Source organism: Bos javanicus, chromosome X (assembly GCF_032452875.1).
Source record: "Bos javanicus breed banteng chromosome X, ARS-OSU_banteng_1.0, whole genome shotgun sequence".
NCBI lineage: Eukaryota > Metazoa > Chordata > Mammalia > Artiodactyla > Bovidae > Bos > Bos javanicus.
The window spans coordinates 47,168,389-47,184,942 of NC_083897.1; the positions used below are offsets into that span (position 1 = coordinate 47,168,389).

General features: G+C 38.0%; 1 protein-coding gene across 3 annotated transcripts in view; it reads left to right on the forward strand.

The window, feature by feature from the left end:
• DIAPH2 (diaphanous related formin 2) overlaps positions 1-16,554 on the forward strand; it is a 941,635-nt gene that overhangs the window by 555,571 nt on the left and 369,510 nt on the right. The window lies entirely within an intron of this gene.

Here is a 16,554-nt window from a genome sequence, read left to right on the forward strand (position 1 = left end):
CTGATAAAACATAAGACTACAAAAATAAATGCTACATTAGGAGTGACCTAATATAATTTAAAGCATACCAAGACTTGTTTCTGATGGGTGAAGAATGAATGTTTCTTTAAAAGCATGTAATTCAAATATTCAGGTGATCAGTGAAGTCAAAAGAATTCTGCTTCTTAGGATGAAATTAGAACATGTTCCATCATCTGAATATTGACATGGAGATACTAGCCCATGAATGGCAGTTTCATCCAGTTAAACCATTGTATTTATATTCAGAATTCCCTTGGGGATATTAATCAGTAGGCATGCATACATACATATATGTCTGTGTATATATATATGTGTGTGTGTGTGTGTGTGTGTGTGTGTGTTTCCAATAGTCACATTTAATATGTATAAGTATGCCATGTTTGTTTAGTCAGTAAGTCATGTCCAACTCTTTGTGAGCCCACCAGGCTCCTCTGTCCATGGGATTCTCCAGGCAGTAATACTGGTGTGGGTTGCCATTTCCTTCTCCAGGGGATCTTCTCGACCCAGGGATCAAACCCAGGTCTCCTGCATTGTAGGTAGACACTTTACCATCTGAGCCACCAGGAAAGACATATAGAAAATATATCACATTTATTCATTCACATAATATGATCAGCATTAACAAAATACCTGAGTTATTTATGGCACTTAAATGTTCTGAGTACAGTTATGACTTATGAAATCATTGAAGCTGTGTGATACATAAATAATATAAAGGTATTTTCCCATTCCATTCATTATGATTTAGGACTTGGTTAGTTTATTCTTAGTTAACCAATGATTAGGCTATGGGATAGTAACATGACTTTTCATTTCACCCATTTCATTTCACCCAATTTATATAGTCATACTATGTACAGTGCATTGTGTTAGGCCCAGTGAGAAGAATGAAAAGTTTCTCTGACCTTCAAGATGACAAGAATATAATTTCCCTGATAAAATAGTGGCAAAGAATTTAATCAGGTTGACAAAGAGTAAATTTTAAAAGACATTTCAAGCAGTTTTTAGTTTATTTCAACTCTTGCAAAGTCAAACTTATATGCAATAGTAAATACTAAAACAAAGCAAGATTCTTCTTAGAACACAGAAGAGGCAATAATCAAAAAGTCAAACCCATTTGCTACATTCAGTTTAGTGAATATAAGTCATAGTTATATGAAACTGCCTACAAAATTGAGATCCAGTTTTGAATGTCCAAGTTATTCCTAGACAAACGTTTAAGACTTTAAACTGTTTGTGTTTTTCAGTTTTGCCCTCCCCCAAATTTATATTAGAAAATTCAGCAAGTATCTGGAGCAAATCTTAGGGGGAAAATGATAATTTTCCTGCCTAATATTTAAACATTTGACTGCAAATACTATGAGGTCATGAGTCCTAAAATGATTGGGGTCATATGCTAGATTCTGGGAATATGGTGAAAAATTTGAAAATACTATTTTTTATGAGAATAGAATTCATGTAGAAAATGAAGTCTGTTGATGTTTAATTCAGTTCAATTCAGTTCAGTCGCTCCGTCGTGTCCGACTCTTTGCAACCCAATGAACCACAGCATGCCAGGCCTCCCTGTCCATCACCAACTCCTGGAGATTACCCAAAGTTATGTCTATTGAGTCAGTGATGCTATCCAACCATCTTATCCTCTGTCATCCCCTTCTCCCGCTGCCCTCAATCTTTCCCAGCATCAGAGTCTTTTCCAATGAGTCAGCTCTTTGCATCAGGTAGACAAAGTATTGGAGTTTCAGCTTCAACACCAGTCCTTCCAATGAACACTCAGGACTGATCTCCTTTAGGATGGACTGGTTGGATCTCCTTGCAGCCCAAGGGACTCAAGAGTCTTCTCCAACACCACAGTTCAAAAGCACCAATTCTTCGGTGCTCAGCTTTCTTCACAGTCCAACTCTCATATCCGTACATGACTACTAGAAAAACCATAGCCTTGACTAGATGGACATTTGTTGACAATGTAATGTCTCTGCTTTTTAATGCCTAGTAAGACAAGTGAAAAAAAAAAAAAAGAAGTGTTTTCAAACTTTGCTTGTTGTTAAAGCATCTGCCTACAATGTGGGAGACCCAGGTTCGATCAATGGGTTGGGAAGATCTCCTGGAGAAGGAAGAGGCAACCCACTCCGATACTCTTGCCTGGAAAATCCCATGGACAGAGGAGTGTTGTAGGCTACAGTCCATGGGGTCACAAAAGAGTCGGACATGACTGAGAGACTCTACTTTCACTTTCACTACTTTTACTAGTCCTACTTATTAGTATATGATCACTTTTTTCTTTCAAAGATATACCCTTTATTAGGCAGCAATATTCTGCTGATGGAGAAAAGAAAATGATTGGGTTACAATTAAGTAAATAAGACATAGTTTTTCTATTTCTGAAAAGTAACAGGGAGAAGTTTTTCCCCCTAAATGAATAAAACCTCAAATAAAATTAGAATTCCTGTACCTTGCTACTCATTAAAGGGTGACACTAGTAACAGTTGCAATGGCACCCCACTCCAGTACTGTTCCTGGAAAATCCCATGGACGGAGGAGCCTGGTAGGCTCCAGTCCATGGGGTCACTAAGAGTCGGGCATGACTGAGAGACTTCACTTTCACTTTTCACTTTCATGCCTTGGAAAAGGAAATGGCAACCCACTCCAGTGTTCCTGCCTGGAGAATCCCAGGGACAGGGGAGCCTGGTGGGCTGCCGTCTATGGGGTCGCACAGAGTCGGACACGACTGAAGCGACTTAGCAGCAGCAGCAGCAGTAACAGTTTACAAAGAGGAAATTGTAGAAATGCAATAAAACAAGATTATCTTGGCAAAATGAGATTTCTCTCTGTACATTGTGCTAAAAATGCAGCTGTGACCAGGTATTTGCTAGATCAGCTAGAGATCTGTACATGAATTGTGATTTGCATATTTAAAGAATTGATTTAAGTCACAGCTAATATCCCATGCTGCAGAGAGAAAAGCAGCATAGCATGCATCCAACATTGTCCATTTATGTGTAGCAGAGTTCACATGTTTATCAAAATACACTAGTGCACTTTTAATTCTCAGAGACAATAAGGCTGATATATGAAGTTTACAGAAGCTGTTTCATTTTATGTCCACCATGGAGACTGTGACTATTTTTTATCTTTAAGATAGCATGGTAATCTTCTATAAATTTGTATGACTTTAATTCATTGGATTCTAGAAACCTGTTGATTTGTGTTCAGGATATTAGTCATATTGATTGGTTTCTAATTGCATTCAATAACCTCTCATAGCTTTTAGGACTTTAAATATAATTTAAGGTTTGAATTTTAACTCATAGAATCAAGGAGTAATATGGTCACATCAGTGTTCTAAGAAGAACATATTTGCCCCTTGAGGCATTTGTGAGATGGATTGAAAGCATGGAGACAGTTGTAGTAGTCTAACCTTTGGGTAATGTGAGTCTCAAAAAAGTGGCAGTTGCCATGGAAAGGCAAAGATAGATGCTAAAAGTCATTTTGAAAAATAATGATCAATGAGAATTGGTGACTGGGTGGATGTGGTTAAAAAAAGGATAAAAATAAAATCTGTGGTTTTAAGAAATGACAGCTGAAAGAATGGTGATACATACCATTGGGGCAAACAGGAAATCAGAAATAGATTTTGGTTTCTAGAGGAAAGTGGTTGCCCTGGTTTGGATATGTTGCTTGTTAGAACATGGATCACCCAATGGGATATGTTTAGTTGGCATGTGAGAAGGGAAGACTGCTCCTCAAATAGGAGGAGAGGGCTTACATATAGAGATTTGAGAGTCCTCAGATTTTATATAATATTAAAAGCCTTGACGTGACAAAATGAAAGTTGCTCAATCGTGTCTGACTCTTTGTGACACCATGGACTATACAGTCCATGGAATTCTCCAGGCCAGAGTACTGGAGTGGGTAGCCTTTCCCTTGTTCAGGGGGTCTATTGAACCCAGGTCCCCCGCATTGCAGGTGGATTCTTTACCAGATAAGCCACAAGAGAAGTCCTTGATGTGAAAGCAATACCTTAAAATAAAGAGTTTATATAGAGGAAAGAGCAGAGGGTCTTGGGAATGCTTCTATTCAGATATAGAATAAAGCATAGAAGGCAGCAAATGAAACAGTTTGGTAAGAAGAATCATATTGCTCTATAGAATGGAAGAGAATTTGTATCTGAAGTTGAATCAGCATTGTAGTACTGACCTCAAATAATTTTTCCAGAAACCTAGAAATTTTATATCATATACTTTGGGCCTAAAATTAACTGTTATGAGTGGATAGAATTGTAATGAATACAATTATCTGTGTTACAGAATAGAGGCTCTCCTGAAATGTTTCCTGTGAAAACTATATCCCATGTTACTGTGCCTTGCTTTCTGAATACTACTTTATACATGAAAACTCAAAGAGAAAGAGTTTGGAGGCTGTTTTCTTCCCATCCTGTAGAAGATTACAAAACTACAATTTCCCTATAGCAACATCTTAATACCGTCAGTCAAGCTTTTTTATGACACAAGCACAGTGTACAAAAAGTTTTCATAACTCGTTTGTGTCTTTATAGCCACCCTATGAGGACAGCAAGGCAGGTGGTATTATTCCTGTTTTACAAGTGAGAAAACAGAGGCTCAAAGAGGTTTAAGTGTCTTGTGCAAATTGATATGGAAAGTAAGCGGGATTCCTGTCTTCTAAGACCAGCTTTCTTACTTTCTTTTTGTTGTTGTCCTGCTGACTGCCCCACATTTATTATACCTTCCCTAAAGACTCCTGTAAGTGACATTTTAGAATATTATCAAAACAAATCCTAAAGGTACATTATGAATTCACTATATTTTACTGAGTAAAAATCCGTTTAGGCAGTATTTCATACATTAGGTCAGAAGTCAAAAATGACTGTTTACTGGACTTTTGGGATAAATTTTGAAGCATATTCTCTCAGGCTTTTTGAGTAAATTACTCTTAAAGAGTTCTTATTGGTACCTACCAAGGGCCCAGAAGAGTTAATTGGCTTACAAAACATATGTGGATTGCACTCAGAGAATAGTTCATTTAACATTTCTTAACATCTGGATGTACTGTTTTTGTTTGTTTGTTTGTTTGTTTGTTATTTCAGTTCAGTTCAGTTCAGTCACTCAATCGTGTCTGACTCTTTGAGACCCCATGAATTGCAGCACGCCAGGCCTCCCTGTCCATCATCAACTCCCGAAGTTCACCCAAACCCATGTCCATCAAGTCAGTGATGCCATCCAGCCATATCATCCTCTATTGTCCCCTTCTCCTCCTGCCCCCAATCCCTCCCAGCATCAGGGTCTTTTCCAATGAGTCAACTCTTCACATGAGGTGGCCAAAGTATTGGCATTTAAGCTTTAGCATCAGTCCTTTCAAAGAACACCCAGGACTGATCTCCTTCAGAATGGACTGGTTGGATCTCCTTGCACTCCAAGGGACTTACAAGAACCTTCTCCAACACCATAGTTCAAAAGCATCAATTCTTCGGCGTTCAGCTTTCTTCACAGTCCCACATTCACATCGATACATGACCACTGGGAAAACCATAGCCTTGACTAGACAGACCTTTGTTGGCAAAGTAATGTCTCTGCTTTTTAATATGTTGTCTAGTTTGGTCATAACTTTACTTCCAAGAAGTAGGCGTCTTTTAATTTCATGGCTGCAGTCACCATCTGCAGTGATTTTGGAGCCCCCCAAAATAAAGTCTGACACTGTTTCCACTGTTTCCCCATCTATTTCCCATGACGTGATGGGACCGGATGCCATGATCTTCGTTTTCTGAATGTTGAGCTTTAAGCCAACTTTTTCACTTTCCTCTTTCACTTTCATCAAGAGGCTTTTTAGTTCCTCTTCATTTTCTGCCATAAGGATGATGTCATCTGCATATCTGAGGTTATTGATATTTCTCCCAGCAGTCTTGATTCCAGCTTATGCTTCTTCCAGCCCAGCGTTTCTCATGATGTACTCTGCATAGAAGTTAAATAAGCAGGATGACAATATACAGCCTTGACGTACTCCTTTTCCTATTTGGAACCAGTCTGTTGTTCCACGTCCAGTTCTAACTGTTGCTTCCTGACCTGCATATAGGTTTCTCAAGAGGCAGGTCAGGTGGTCTGGTATTCCCATCTCTTTCAGAATTTTCCACAGTTTATTGTGATCCACATAGTCAAAGGCTTTGGCATAGTCAATAAAGCAGAAATAGATGTTTTTCTGGAACTCTCTTGCTTTTTCCATGATCCAGCGGATATTGGCGATTTAAGCTCTGGTTCCTCTGCCTTTTCTAAAACCAGCTTGAATATCTGGAAGTTCATGGTTTGCATATTGCTGACCTTAACTGCAAATACTTAAGTCATAGAGGATACTTTTTGGTCAATTATTATATTTTTTGGAGAAGGAAATGGCAACTCACTAGAAAATCCCACGGACTGAGGAGCCTGGCAGGCTACATTCCATGGCATTGCAAGAGTCAGACATGACTTAGCAAATAAACCACCACATTATGTCTTTAGAAAAGTCAGAAAGAAAGTATATGGTAGAGATATAATACTGGAGGTAGTAAAATACCAGAGAATTTGATTTGGACCCCTCTGTGTTACTTTGTGAAATAATCATTTGTCCACTGAGATTAAATTTCATACTACTTTATAGTAGCTGATTTTTCCTCTAATACTGACTGTTTTATAGGACTTGGCTTTAGTTTATGCATGTAGCTCTTGCTGTTATATTGTATTTACTTAATTTGAAGATTTTTCAAATAAATTTTGCCAGGGGTGCCTTGTTCCTGTCTGCTTGTGATATTATGCAAGCTTTATAAAAATGCTTTTTTTAGTCCTGTTAATAATTATTCTACTGATGCATTTGCAGAATAAACTTATATCATCAACTTCACCTTGTGGAAAATTCACAGTATACATTTTATCCTCAAAAGGTTGGAAATAAGGTCTTATAAAGATACTCAGGCACATTATGATAGAGAGGAACCAGAAATCTAGAACCTGGCTATGTATACGGAGACAGTCTCTGTTGATTTCTCTCTGTCTCCATATCCTCATGATAGATTTAGGCTGGAAAATTGCTGTTATCCCTCCCAAGAGTGTATTTTTATTAATCTAGAACTCAGGGTAGATACCAGAGGTGAAGAGTGAGGAGTGAGTGAAATGAGTGAAAATGGTTAAAAGGTACAAACTTCCAGTTATATGATAAACAAATTCTGGGGATGCATGGAATGGAGAGCAAGTGATCATAGTTTTGATGCTGTATTATATATTTGTGAGCTTCCAAGAGACTGGATCTTAAAATTTTTCATCAAACACAAAAATTTTATAACTTTGTGAGGTGATGGATATTGACTAAACTTACTGTGGTCATCATTTCACTATATATATTATATATATCTCCCATCATTGTGTTGTACACCTAAAACTAATACAGTGATATATGTGAGTTATGTCTCAATTAAAAAAAGTAGAACACAGGTCAGCAAACTTTTCCCTCAAGAGGCATACATTAAATATTTCAGGCTTTGCTGAATACACAACATCCTCATCACAAGGACTCAGCTCTACAGCTGTAGTGCAAAAGCTGCCATAGTCTATATGTCAGTGGCAGTGTTCCTATAAAGCTTTATTTATGGACAGAAATTTGAATTTCATACAGTTTTCATGTGTCACAGATTTTCTTTTCTTTTTTTTGCAACTACTTCTAAATGTAAAAAAGCATTTGTAACTTGCAGACCATATGAAAATAGGCAGATTTGGCCTATGGGCAAGTAGTTTGCCAACTCTTGATTTAGAAAAATTTATACATGTATTTATAATACTTTAGAACATACAGTATGTGAGGTATTATCTTGCTGTGCATGTATACAGGTGATTATTTTCAAATTCCTTTCCCTGATTTCATAAATGATCATGAGATATTTGAAAAATCTGAAGGGCCTTTAACTAGATCGTGTGTATATGTGCTTGTGGATAATTTTGCCAGAATACGTCAAAGTCTCTGGGCTTTACTTTGCCTAATATTTTCCCACTTGTATAGATGAATGAAGATTTTCAACAGTTTTTTTTGCATCACTTTTAAAACTATGTGCTATTTTAAAAGTGTCTGTAGCCCTTCCTTGTATATTTGATGAGTCTCTTTTAGCAAGGGTGAAGGGACTTTTCAGGAACATATTTGAATAGACTTAGAATTCTGCATGGAGAGGGCAACGGCACCCCACTCCAGTACTCTTGCCTGGAAAATCCCATGGACGGAGGAGCCTGGTGGGCTGCAGTCCGTGGGGTCGAGAAGAGTCGGACACGACTGAGCGACTTCACTTTCACTTTTCACTTTCATGCATTGGAGAAGGAAATGGCAACCCATTCCAGTGTTCTTGCCTGGAGAATCCCAGGGACGGGGAGCCTGGTGGGCTGCTGTCTACGGGGTCGCACAGTCGGACACGACACGACTGAAGCGACTTAGCAGTAGCAGCAGCAGAATTCTGCATAACAAAGTTCAGATACTTGGAAGAATGGGCCTTATGGAAGATGAGTGATTTAAACCATCCTTTGTGCCTCTAAGGTAGTTATTTTCATCAGAACCCAAAGTGCATCCAGTGATTTTGGGGGGTAGGTGTTTCTTCATAGAATCTCCCTGTTCACTTAAAAAGGTCCCTTCCCTTCTTTGTTAACTATCACATTCACCCTATGTTCTAATATTCTATCCCCTATAAAATGCAAAATGAACATGTGAGTGATATGGAGGTACCATTCAAATTTAGGGAGTTTCTTTTCTTTCCCAAAGAAGTTATTAAAACAAGATGCATTACACATATAAGATCCCACTGTACATACTCTTTTATAAGATGATTCTTTTTCAATTGATATAAATCACAAGTATTTTTCAGTTATTACAAAGTTTTGTGAACTTTACACACTATTGGCTGTATAGTCATCATTCGCATCATTGTACTCAAGTTTTTACTTAATTATTTCCTTATCTCTGGTCATCTAGATTGTCATTTTTGTGCCACTTCAGATAATACCATATGATTTTCTTTGGCCCAAATTCCTGGCTTATCTTTCATTTTCTTTCTTTTTTTTTTTGAAGACAGTTAACATCAACTAGTATTACAGTGTCAAAGATACGAATATTTGTAATCCGTTTAACAATCTTATCTTTTCTTGAAAATTTTTTTCATTTTTAGTTTACATTGTAGAAGAGTTTCTGTAGACTGAAAATAGTCTGCATTTTAAAAATCATGTTTGCTAATTGGGTCAATGAGAAGCATGGTGTCTCAGTTCGTACAAAATTTATTAAGTACTCAGTAAATGAGAAGTGTTAGAAACTGAAAATAGGGAAATATTTTTGATAGTCTCACTCTGCTTTCAAGGAACCAAAATTCTCTTGAGAGAAGTAGCCATATAAACTATTGGAATGCAAGGGGAAAAAATGCTATAAAAGAATCAAAAGTACTATGAGAGTATTGAAAATGAGATCATTACAGATAAAGATGTCATGAAAAGTTCCATAGATGAATTGACCTAGAGAAGAATGGGAGTTCTTGAGAAAGAGAGTCAAGTGATTATTACCAGAGTTGGGGTGGGGGTTGTTTGGGACAAATGGGGAGATACTAGTCAAATGGTACAAACTTCTAGTTATTAGATTAAGAAGTTCTAGGGATCTGATGTACAGCATAATGACTGTAACTAAAAATGTATAATAAACTTGAATGTTGCTAAGAGAGTAGATCTTAAGTGTTCTCACCATAGAAAAAAATTATAATTATGTGACAGGGCAGAGGTGTGAACTAAAGCAGTGGTGGTGATCATTTTGCAGTATATAAATATGTCAAATCAACACATCGGTATACTTAAACTTAGATAGTGTTTGAATTATATCTCAATAAAGCTGCAAAGGAAAAACAATAAAATAAGAAGTAGTAACATTGACTTTTTTTCCTGAATATGGAAAGTGATTTTTGTTGTTGTTGTTGTTTTATTATTATTATATTTTTATTTATTTATTTTTTACTTTACAATATTGTATTTGTTTTCCATACATCAACATGCATCTGCCACAGGTGTACACATGTTCCCCATCCTGAACCCCCTCCCACCTCCCTCCCCATACCATCCCTTTGGGTCATTCCAGTGCACAAGCCCCAAGTTTCCTGTATCCTGCATTGAACCTGGACTGGCGATTCGTTTCTTATATGATATTATACATGTTTTAATGCCATTTCCCCAAATCATCCCCCCCCCCCACAGAGTCCAAAAGGCTGTTCTATACATCTGTGTCTCTTTTGCTGTCTCGCATATGGGGTCGTCGTTACCATCTTTCTAAAGTCCATATATATGCGTTAGTATACTGTATTGGTGTTTTTCTTTCTGGCTTACTTCCCTCAGTATAATAGGCTCCAGTTTCATCTACCTCATGATTTGACTCTGTAAACTGTACATTAATAACTCATAAAAGCAAAAACTATGCTTAAAACTTCCACAAAGAAATTAAAAGTGGCTTATATTCTTTCAAAAGAAGAATGGGATTTCATTAGTCCAGGGTAGCAGAAATATTCTAGGCAGAAAAATATGAACCAATGAAGGGAAATGTGAAAGAGAAGTTGAGGATGGCAATTCAGTAGCATTAAATGTGAAAGAATGACCTTAAATGAAAATGAGAGACAAGAGGTGGAAGTCATCTTTTTAAAGTCGTATTGATCCTGTATGTGACGGGAGCACAAAAAGAAATAACATCTTTATAATTCTATAATGTGGTACTTAATAGGATAAGAACTGTGTCATATATATTTCACATAATCACCATGATAACCTTATGAGGTTAGTTAGCATTGTTTTCCCCATTTCACCAATGAGGAAATTAAGGTTCACAAAGGTGAAGTGAGTGAAAGTGAAAGTTGCTCAGTTGTGTCCGACTCTTTGTGACCCCATGAAATTCTCCAGGCCAGAATACTGGAGTGGATAGCCTTTCCCTTCTCCAAGGGATCTTCCCAAACCAGGGATTCAACCCAGGTCTCCCACATTGCAGGCAAATTCTTTACCAGCTGAACCCCAAGTGAAACGAAAAGTGAAGTCACTCAGTCATGTCCGACTCTTTGCGACCCCATGGACTGTAGCCTATCAGGGTCCTCTGTCCATGGGATTCTCCAGTCAAGAATACTGGAGTGGGTTGCCATTTCCTTCTCCAGGGGATCTTCCCGACCCAGGGTCGAACTTAGGTCTCCTCCATTGCAGGCAGACGCTTTAACCTCTGAGCCACCAGGGAAGCCCATGAGCCCCAAGGGGGGCCCAAGAACACTGGAGTGCATAGCCTATCCCTTCTCCAGGGGCTCTTCCCGACCCAGGAATCAAACCAGGGTCTCCCGCATTACAGGTGGATTCTTTACCAACTGAGCTATCAGGGAAGCCCAACATGGCCCAAATCACATAGTCAGTAGTGGGTAAATAATTCAAAATAGGTGTCTCTGACTCCAAAGGCCATGGTTTTTTCCTACCATAATATTAGCATACCACTGGATTATTAAAATATTTTAAGCTTTGTGGTGGCAAATCAGGTTTTAGGTTTTAAAGGATAAGTCTGGCATGGTATGGAACGAGATTTTAGGACACCATTTTTCACTAATTTGCAACTGTGTCTCTAGGAGGACTATTTAGTAGGATATGTTAGTAGGATATTTAGTAGGTTATTGTTCATTCGAATTCCAGTTTCAGTTCTGCTTACACTAGTCAGCATCTCCTGTGTGCTAGGCCCTCTTCTTCCTGTGTTTTACCACATTCTGTAAATTAATATTAATTTGTAGTTGAATACAATATTTTAATATTGAAACATGTTTTATAACGTTTGTCTAATTTGAACTACTAGAAAAACTGTTTTGAAAAAACATATATGATGTTCAGGACTAAACCTCTTTTGTCAATATGTATTATCAGCATGGCATCTAGTTGTGTGTCATGGTTAGAATTTCCTGTGATCACAGCTTAAGCAATGTTATTCTGAAACTTTTTAAGCATCCAACCATATTTAATACTGAAACGGTGTTTTTGATTTGGTGGGAAATTGAGAGGTCTACATAATAAATGTTATTTTTAGTTGTCCAGGGTTGAAAATTATGACCAGTTGGGTGGAATTCTTATTTGAGTTTTCTTACCCATTACTAGCTCCATAGAAGATCTCTAAATCCTTTATAAGTTGGCAAAATAAATTGGGTAAAAGGACCATCATTGTTAAACATTTATTTTCAAATACTGAAGGCCAGAGATAATAGGGCAAATGTAACTTGCTGACTGATTGGAGGCAAAGTGATGGACCTTGACTAGTTGACTCATTGGAAAAGATTCTGATGCTGGGAGGGACTGGGGTCAAGAGGAGAAGGGGACAACAGAGGATGAGATGGCTGGATGGCATCACTGACTCGATGGACGTGAGTCTCAGTGAATTCCAGGAGTTGGCGATGGACAGGGAGGCCTAGCGTGCTGCAATTCATGGGGTCGCAAAGAGTCGGACACGACTGAGCGACTGATCTGATCTGATCTTATCTGAAATTTGTTTTAAAATTCTTTAAAATAAAGATAAAGGGATAAATAAATGCTCTTTTAAAAAATAATGAAGGAGAGAAGGACTTTATCACATCCCGGGCAGCAACAGAGTTGCTTGGGAACTAAAGCAAGATGTGTGCAGCATCCCTTTCAACTCAGTACACTCAGGAGTGTTGATTATATTGTTCCACTCTGATTAAAATGCAGGTAAGCACTGCTGTTGGCCTTGAACAGTTTACTGATAAGAAACTCTGCAATTAATTGTGATGACCATTCAAAGAAAAACAACCAACAGTGAAAGCTAGAAATGTGTGTACCCTAAAAGATTATAGAGCTACAGGCAGGAAGAAGACATACTTACTGTGAATACCTCAAATGGTACTGGTGGGAGAGAGGGACCAAAGAAGGATAAAACGTACTTTTGTCTTTTATTGGCTAAACTACCCTTAACCCTTTCACTTGTGCCAGTGTTTATGTACCAGTTATGTGCGTTACGAAGGAAAAACAACTGAGTCTTTCTGATTTCTCCTTCTTTTAAGGAAATTTTCTTGACTATGTGCTTCAAAGGCATGCGCTTTTTGATTTTGTGTACTCCCCCCCACCTCCAAGTGCAATTAGCTGTGTGGTTGTTATTGACAATGTTTGTTTCAAGAGAAATAAAAACAGCAAGACCTTGGGAGAAAATGGCTTAATAGAAGTATCCATGGTAGCTGTGAAAGTTTAGCGTAACTCAGCAAAGCAGAGGAAAGAAGAAAAACAGGAATAAATTACAAGCATAGCCCAGAGGAAAGTGACCTTACCCAACATCTAGAAATGTTTGTACTTGGAATGAGTCAAGGATGCAGGAATTATTACCTAGATTTATACAGCCAGAAACTCTGGTACTTTGTCCACCTCATGCGAAGAGTTGACTCATTGGAAAAGAGTCTGATGCTGGGAGGGATTGGGGACAGGAGGAGAAGGGGACAACAGAGGATGAGATGGCTGGATGGCATCACTCACTCTATGGATGTGAGTCTGAGTGAACTCCTGGTGTTGGTGATGGACAGGGAGGCCTGGCGTGCTGCAATTCATGGGGTCGAAAAGAGTTGGGCACGACTGAGCGACTGAACTGAACTGAACTGATACAGCCAGAAAGCTAACTGTAGACTAAATTTTATAATGAAACAATATAACAGAAGTTTGTGTCTGTATGCAAATACCACCCTATTTCCTGTGTCCTGCTTAGACTTCTCTTCTGAGCTCCAGATCCATATATCCAACTGGCAATTTGCCATCTCAAGTTGTATGCTTCATGCAATTGAGACTTGGTTAGTCCAAAGCTAAATAAACCTTTGAATATTCCCCACAAATTTCCCTGCTAATGTTTCCATTTCCTTTGTTCATGCTGGAAATCCAGGAATCATTCTTAACAATTCTTTCTCTTTACCATTCAGGTTTCATACCCCACCCCAAGTCGAGCTAGTGGTATGTCGGGTATACCTGTGGCGGATTCATTTCGATATTTGGCAAAACTAATACAATATTGTTAATTTTAAAAATAAAATAAAATTTAAAAAAAAAATATATATATATACTGCAACCATCTTTGGTCACCCTAATCCAAGTCACTATCATTTCCTGCCTAGACCATAATCACTGTTTCTTAACTCTTCTCCCGTTTATTATTCTTGACCCCTTCCCTGCATTTTCCACATAGCTGCCATAATTGAATCTTTTTCAAAGTATAATTTTCATCAGCCTCTCCTGTTTAAAGTCTTTCAGTACATTCCCATTACTTTAGGGTGAAACCTAAGCTTCTTATCGTGGCCACAAAGGCCCCACCTACTTCTCCAACTTCATTTCCTCATTGTTAGGTTATTAGGCAAAATCACTTAAGGTATAATAGATTTATGAAATGATAATACCCAGATAAATCCCTGCTTTATTTATGGACAGACTTCAGTGGTAAGGAACTTATATCCTCTAAATTGTTGACTTTGCATTGTGAATCTCTTCTCTGTGGGCATATACTGATCTTATTAGTATCCACAGTCAGTTAATGAATAAGGAAAACATAACCCCTAAGCTTACTATATGCTTCCCAAACCTCTATTATCTGACCTGTAACCCTAAGTAGAACTGCCAATCCGAGCAGCACTAATGTGGCAAGGATTCTAATGACTCCAGTATTTTGACCTCAGTACTGACACTGACCTCGTGACAACCTACATTCAATTTGGGTTAAAGTTGACAATTTTGCATATGTATATATCTGTGGACTCGACGCACTAAACTTACTCTGGGAAAACCCAGTCAAGTGCAAAAATAGCTTTGCCAAGTAGTATGCGGGGCTGCTGCTGCTAAGTCGCTTCAGTCGTGTCCGACTCTGTGCGACCCCATAGATGGCAGCCCACCAGGCTCCCCCGTCCCTGGGATTCTCCAGGCAAGAACACTGGAGTGGGTTGCCATTTCCTTCTCCAATGCATGAAAGTGAAAAGTAAAAGTGAAGTCTCTCAGTCATGCCCGACTCTTAGTGACCCCATGGACTGCAGCCCACCAGGCTCCTCCATCCATGGGATTTTCCAGACAAGAGTACTGGAGTGGGGTGCCATTGCCTTCTCTGGCCAAATAGTATAGTACCAGTAATTTCCCTGATGAGGTCAGGAATACAGTTTGTGGGTAATTCAGCCACAGTCACAAAAATTACACTCAAGAAGGCTAACATTCTTTTAATATAGCATCATGATTTTATGATGACAATATCTACGTGTATTTAGTTCTTGCCAAATGTGGAAGAAAGTGTTCAAATGGTTTTGCAATCCATATAAGCTTCTCAGACTGTATTAAAGATATAGTATACCAGGAGGAAAGTTGCCATTAAGTGATTGCTCAGATGAAAATATCTATGAATGCTTTTTCAAGAAGCAGAGAGTTGTTTTGGAGGAAAAAAAAAAAGTGTTCATTTCTTACTCTTAGTTATTAGCATTTTAATAATATTGAATGTAGTTGTTTTTCATATTTTTTCTTTGGTTTTTTCATAATATTCATTATAACTCAAAACTAAATGCATATATAAACATAGGCTCAAAATTCCAAATTTTACAAACTTATAATTTCAGATCTCTTAAGACTTTTGTCCTTTCTAGCCTTTAGTCAACAGTCTACATTTTACATATTTTTCTGTAATTTTACTAATTTTAAGTCCCCCTGTTATAGGTAATATTAAGTAGCATCCTTTCACAAGGATCCCTTTTACCACTAGTGTTCTGATTCCAAGGCAAAAGAAGAATGCATTACATAGACTTGACTGATGAATATTAATATAGGATTGTCATAAAGTAGCTTAAGGTTCTGGCAAGCTTTTTGTTAAGGAGAATAACATTCCAGTCACTCACATAAAATCTACAAGGAAGGACAATTCAGCATAGTCCAGCCTCAACTCAGTAAAGACACGACTTGATCCATTGAAATTATTCCACTTTGACATGCGGGTGAGTCAGAGATCTTTTACTCTAAGAAAAACAAATGAGCTTTGAAAAAGATTCTACCTAATGACAACAAACTATTCCAACAAGACTATATTCAGCATCACTTTATAGAAGCTTCGACTTGCATCTGTACATCCCAATCCTGGCCTAGAGCTAAGACTATCAACAAGAATAGGAGATTTCAGTTTGTTTTTTTAGCCTTTGATTTAAAAAAATCACACATATGATTTGCTGCAGGCAGAATAACACTTGCAGAAGAGACAGCAGGTAAAAGAACTCCATGCTTCACTGGCAGCTTGGCTGTCCAGTGCTGATGGGTTGGTGATCAGGGTATAGAATGTTGAGCTGCAAATCGTAATTTGGAGGGTTTTTAAATTTTCTCTCCCTCTTCCTTTACCCCATTTATCTTTTTAGCATACCTTCCATAGTTAGCAAGATTTTGTTTCATTTTGTCCTTTTGTTAGAAGGCTCCATTTGTTTCTTCTTTTAAAAAAAGTTAATTTAGACTGAGGTTTGCAGGTTGAGATCTTTTA